Source organism: Lygodium microphyllum, chromosome 22, assembly GCF_053477565.2.
Source record: "Lygodium microphyllum isolate KBCC chromosome 22, Lygodium_microphyllum_v1.1.10, whole genome shotgun sequence".
NCBI lineage: Eukaryota > Viridiplantae > Streptophyta > Polypodiopsida > Schizaeales > Lygodiaceae > Lygodium > Lygodium microphyllum.
In genome coordinates this window covers 92,881,583-92,888,056 of record NC_141156.1, presented here as the reverse complement: position 1 = coordinate 92,888,056, position 6,474 = coordinate 92,881,583, and the positions used below count along the sequence as shown (strand labels likewise).

At 39.5% G+C, this 6,474-nt stretch overlaps 1 long non-coding RNA gene across 1 annotated transcript; it reads left to right on the top strand.

Moving 5' to 3' along the window:
• Positions 1-202: 202 nt before the first annotated feature.
• LOC148017407 (uncharacterized) lies at positions 203-5,634 on the top strand. The gene is made up of 3 exons (XR_015687933.1): positions 203-779; positions 3,104-3,224; positions 3,335-5,634. It is a non-coding gene; the product is annotated as an uncharacterized LOC148017407 (long non-coding RNA).
• Positions 5,635-6,474: the final 840 nt, after the last annotated feature.

Sequence of the window (6,474 nt, the reverse complement as noted above, 5' to 3'; positions counted from 1 at the left end):
TTAAAAACTTTTCAAAATTTGGATAGTAGATACTCTAAATTTGGCAATCTTTTTGTCTAGAGTATTCCAACTATAAAACATGCTAGGTTTTTGTTTAAATATTTTGGTTTTATAGCAAAGGCTTCTTGAACTGCCCCCTAGGCAACATGGTTATACTTGCACTAATTGTTCTTAAAACCACATGCAGTTCAGTGATTGACAATGGACGCTTCTAGCCTTTTGTGTCTGTGTGCACATGCACACATGCACATATATATATGCACGTGTGTGCATGTGCATGTATGTTTTTGGCCAACTCCACTTCTAAGCAAAGACGTGCTTGTTACACCATGTCCTTCTTGAATTGAGAAGGGCTCTTGCTTGTGCGTGAATTTGTGTCATTGCGTTAAGCTAAGGCATGGTTGTTGCATTGCATGAAGACTAAAGTATAGTAAGGATCAAGGAAACGCCCTAAAAGAACCGGAAGAAGTTTAGGTGGAAGGGCAACACAAAGGCTACGAGTAAGAAGGTTTGGTGGCTCTCTATGGGAAAACAATGGGAGAGGCCTCGGCGTACATGTGCGTCAGCCTAGTATCTCTGTTGCTCGTATGGAGTCTCACATCGACAGCCATTCTCTTCGTCGCAAGCCTTGTGTGGATCACAGCCAGCCTCCTGTCTTCTTGTTCATCTTCTTCTACGCATTGTCATTATTCGTCTTCTTCAGTACAGGACTGCCAAACCCGTTGCAGCTGCGACATCCTCGTCGTCGTCGTCGTCGTCGCCGTCACCTTACTGATCGAGTATGTCCTCTTGCCTCCTTACTTATTCTTAGTCATTCAACTACCCCTTGTCCTTGTCATTGCTGCCATTCCAGATCATCCAGCTTAAGCTTCAAGGCCTCCAATACCTGATACCAATCAGTTGTATATAAGGCTCTCTCTCCCTCTCTCTCTCTCTGCCCCCCGGCCCCCGACCCAAAACCGCTTACACAAACCAATTCCGATTACAAAACGGTTACATGTCCAAAGTTGCATGACAAGTCTCCCAAACCCATATATGTAGTTCCATATTCAATGCCCGAGGTGCTCTACTCTCCTTTGAAAACCATCTGCCATCACCGATGGTTGGTCTTCTAATGACGTCTAAATTTCAAGACTATTGATTTGATGTCTTGTACGTGTTAACATAGAAAGTTGTATTGACGCCCAGAATCACAAGATGCACAAAATGGGCTTCATTTTTTAGCTTAATTTTGGATCAACATCTTTGCAAGTAGAACATGGAGTTTATATTAATTAGAGCTTTGTCAAAACTATCTCAATATAAGTTACTCCTCACAAAATTATTGATTTGTCGTATCATATCCTGCAATCAATTAAGTAGTCTGGACAAAAGGTTTTGGACATTCACCAATTAATTAAGTTCAAATGGCTTCATAACTCACAAGCCTATAATGAAACAATGTAAGAATGTAATTTAAATAATTGATCAAACATAAAATTGTGCAATTGAATATATATAATTTAAGGAATTTAAACATTGGACATGATGTGTAGTTTTATTATCAATGCATATCGAGAATGGTTCAATGCTCTTTTGTTCATGATTAAGGTTGAGAGAACTCACCCATCTAATAAACAACAAGAAATTGTTTATGTTGCTACAATAACTTATATCACATTTAACCTTACAATCAATTTTTGTTTAGTTACTCACATATAATCACTCAATGAGAACTTAGAGTGTTGGCATGATTCAGACTCAGATTTCTCAAGCAAGTAAAAACAAAGTGAAACCAATCAAAACATATAATTTAATTTGATGCTCCTTAAATGTGAGATTTGTCTCAATAAGCATATGAAACCAAACAAGTATATTCATTTCAACTTATATAGGTTTGAACCAAAGGATGAAGCTAGCATAGAAGAAACTAAATTCATCATATAATGTATGTTCTATTCACTACAAGGAAATGGGGCAATAGGAACGACCATTTGCGATGCAAAAAAACGGTGTCACTAAAAGCATCGCTAATAGAATTAGCGATGCTAATAGAGACGCTAATAGTGATTCATATAGTGACGCTAATAGCAACGCCGATCTGAGAAAAAAGTTTTGAAAACCCGAGCGTGACCTTTGCCGAGAAAACATTTGCGAGAAAGAATGAAAGAGAGAGCGAGAGAGCTTAAAGCTTTGAGAGAGAGAGAGAGAGAGAGAGAGAGAGGGAGGGAGGGAGGGAGCTCATCACCATCGTCACCGCCGCCGCTGCTATACACAAAGAAGAAAGAGAAATGTGAAAGGGAGAAGGGAGGGAAGGTGCGAAGAGAAGGTACAAAGGGTTTAATCTTCAGGCCTTTCAGGTAGGTATGTTGCCTCTTCTTGCTTTATTTTTGTGTTCTCTTGTTTTCTTTTTTTGTTTTTCTTTGCAAAGAGATATATGGAAAGAGAGGGAGGGAGGAAGGGAAGGAGAAGAATGAAGGGAGAGGAAGAGAGAAAGAGGGAGAGAAATGAAACAAAGAGAAAGAAAATAGGAACAAAGAAATGAGAGATGAAGGGAGGAGAGAGGAGGATGAGTGAGAGAAACAATGAGAGAGGGGGGGAAGAAACAAAGAGAGAGGAAACAAAGAAAGGAAAATAGAGAGAGAAAGAGAGGGGGAGATAAATAGAGAGAGGGAGAGGGAAGGAAGAGAGGAGAAGGAGGTAGAAAAGAAGGGTGAGGTAGCTGAGAGAGGAAGGAGAGTGAAAAGAAGAGAGAGAGAGAGAGAGGGAGAAAGAGAGATAGAGAGAAAAAATAGAGAGCGAGAGAGAGGGAGAGAGAAATAGGAAAACAATGAGTGAGTGAGAGAGAAGGTTAAGAAAGAAAAGTAAAAGGATAGGGGGGATCAGAGAGAGATAAAGAGAGGTGGGATGACATTTCTTTCAATATCTTTATTTTTTAAGCTTTTTATTTTCTATCTTTGATTGTCTTTGCAATGAGATGAGTTGAGTGAGAGTGGGGAGGGAAGGAGGGAGAGAAATAGAGAGAAGAAGGGAGGGGAAGAAAGAGAGAGATGGAGAGAAATAAAAACGGGAGAGAGAGGGGCTTCATAAAAAAGTGTCGAAATCCGAGCATGGCATTTTACAGGTTTGTAAATAAGCAAGAGAGAGAGAGAGAATGTCATCGCTACCGCCGCCATCCACAAAAGGGAGGAGACAAGTGTAAAGGAGAAGGAAGGAACTCGCGAAGGAGAAAAAAAAGGAGAGAAGTACGAAGGGATTCTTCTTCAAGCTTTGAGATAAGTGCATTATCTCTTCTCACTTTGTTTTTCTCTTTTGTTTACTTTTCTCTTTCTTTTTGTTGATGACGAGTGTATAGAGAGAAGAAGTGAGAGAGATCAACGTGCGCAAGGGAGATTGAGAGAGAGAGAGGCCGTTGCCACCGCCAATCCACTACAAAAAGAGAGGGGACATCTGCAAAGAAGAAGGAGGGAACCCGTAAAGGAGAAGAAGAAGAAGGAGAGGTGTGAAAGGATTCATCTTCAAGCTTTGAGGTAAGTGCATTCTCTCTTCTCACTTTGTTTTTCTCTTTTCTTTACTTCTCTCTTTCTTTTTGTTGATGAAGAGATGTATAGAGAGAAGAAGGGAGACAGATCAACACAAGGGAGATTTTGAGAGAGAGAGAGAGAGAGGCTGCCACTACCACTACCATGGCCACCGCATCCACTAAAAGAGAGGGAACAACTACAAAGGAGATGGAGAGAACCCATGAAGGAGAAGGAGAAGAGAAGCACGAAAGGATTCTTTAGATGCCAAACTTCGAACCAGGGGTCTATACGCCTTTTTTTCCCAAAAACAATTGGGCTCTTGGCCACCTAACAAGTGCACTTGTGAAGTTTCGTCGCATTCCGATAAAAGGTTATGGATTTACGATCACACGATGGACAGTGCGTATGAAACTGCATTAACCTAGTTTTGGGGTTTAAATGGGTTAAAAGTGCATTCTTCTTCTCATTTTCACATCTTACTTTCTTTGCTTCCTTCATTCTCATGCCCCCAACCTTTGTCTCTTCTCCAACTTGCCCTCCTTAAGCTTGCATGGCAGGAATCAAGCAAGCATGTCCTCGTTTCTCGGCCATGGGAAGGCCTCATGCCAAAGCCCGCCACTTGGAGCACAAGGTGGAGCCTCTTCTAGTGTAGTAACAGGTGCTCGCCATAAAGCACAACGACCACCAGAGAAGAAGAGGAGATAGAAATCGGGTAATATCGCCCTTCAGGAGATAAGGAGAATCCAGCACGGATACAAGCTTCTCATCTCGAAAAGATATTTTCATAAGGTTGTTCGGGAAGTCATACAAGACTTGGAGCTGAAAGGAATGGAAAGATTTTGGGCACAAGTGTGGGATGGCCCACCAGTAGGAAGGTAGACTGCTGCAGCTATTATGGTAGAAAGAAGAGCCTACATGATGTACTGCATGTACCTTCTATTACCAAGAATCTATTGTCAGTTGGACAAATGGCAGAACAAAATTTGCAAGAATCTACTGTCAGTTGGATAGATGATTTCAACTAATACACATGGTTGTACATTCGGACGTACAAGGTTGAGGTACGCGATGTCTTTAAGCAAATGGGTTTATAAAGAGAAATGCAAGTTAGATGGTTTGTTGGGTGGAAAGGTATAAAGCCCAAATGGTTGCAAAGGGATATGCACATCAATACGGCCTAGATTATGAGGAGACTTTCAGCTCGGTTGCCAAGATGGAAATGGTGACAAATAGTCATTACATTAGCTGCTTCTAAGGGCTAAAAATTATGGTAGATGGATATCAAAAATTCATTCTTTAATGGTGACTTGCTTGAAGAGGTATATATGGAGTAGTGTGAGGGTTATGTACACAACCTGAGGTATATATGGATGCTGGCTAGCAACCTCGTCTATCATGCTAGATCCAAACACATAGAGGTTCATTATAATTTCATCAGAGAAATGGTACTTGCAGGACAGATTGATCTACTTCATGTGAAGATAGAAGACCAAGTAGCAGATATATTTACGAAATCACTTGGTAAACAGAAATTTGTTCGTTCCATGGATCTACTTGGAGTACAGAAACTAGTCGGAGCTCAAAAAATGGAGTTTGAGAAGGGGGAGGATGAGCTTGATTCTTTTGATCTTAAAACACCTCTATTCATTAAGATTGAGGGTGAAGACAAGAAAGAAGAGTTGGAAGATGACTTAGATGTAGGTAAAAACAAGAAGGAAGAAGTGTTTCTGACTCCAACACCATGGTATAACCCTTACAAATGTCCAAATGCTCTCCCAAAAAGACTTGAACAAGTTTGGAATAAGCTGGAGTGAGTAGAAGATCAATGGGATTTATTCATACCTCATGGTCCTGATTATAATGAAAGCTTGAAGTGAAGCTCTTCTTCTTGGGCCTAACAAGTGATAAAAAAGCTTCTTGAGTAATATTTTTTTGAATTGATTATCTCTAGCTTTTGCAATCACAAGTTCTTTTTCTTCTCGGGCCTAAGCAAGTGATGAAAAAGTTCCTTGCGAAATACCTTTTCGAATTGATTATATCTAGCTTTTGCAATCAAAGGATTCAGTTTTTTTTTGAAAATCTGATACACAATTTTTAGACATTAGGTGTAGGTGACATTGGCAAATAAATTATGCAAGAATAATTAGTGCATATAGCTAGAAGGGTGGCAGGGATGCATGCCCTACCACCTAATTTTTTCCCCCTATGTAACCATTTCTATTTGCGTCAGAAATTTACTTTGCAACCGTTGCTATTAGCGTCTCTATTAGCGTCACTATTTGCGTCGCTAACTTAATTAGTGACGCTAATAGCGATGCAAATACCGACACTAATAGAGATACTAATAGAGACACTAATAGCAATGCAAATAGCGACACTAATAGTGACGAATCGATTACCTTGCTAATAGCGACGTGAATAGCGATGACGAGGGTAATTTTTTTCCATGAATAATTCCATCGCTTTAAACGTCACTATTGTGTCTATATGTTGTACTGATTGTCAAACCCATCCTCTATATAGATGCATTATTTGCATTAAGAATGTTTTTTTGTATTTGGAACTCTTGTGGCATCCTATGACATGGTGTGATAGCATATTGACTTCTACCAAACAATTCTTCAAAATATAGAGCAAAAATTTGGTGCAAATTTTGAACATTTTGATGTCATAAATGTATTCCTACTTTCTTAAAACCCTAACAAATGATTTTTAAAATAAAATAGTTTTTGTCTGAGCAAGACATGACATGTCCTAGTGACTTTTTTCATGAAAAAACACATTTTTTGCCAAAAAACACTCAAATCAATTAGAAATAAGCCTATTTAAGTTACATTTGGCAGTCACAATATATGTCCCATCATGAATGAGCCTCTCCAAGAAGCTACCTGAAGGAAAAGCATTGCCACTAGCATGATCAAGTGTGGAAAATAATGCTTAAGAAGTGTGTATTTGAACTTTGTTTTTTCCA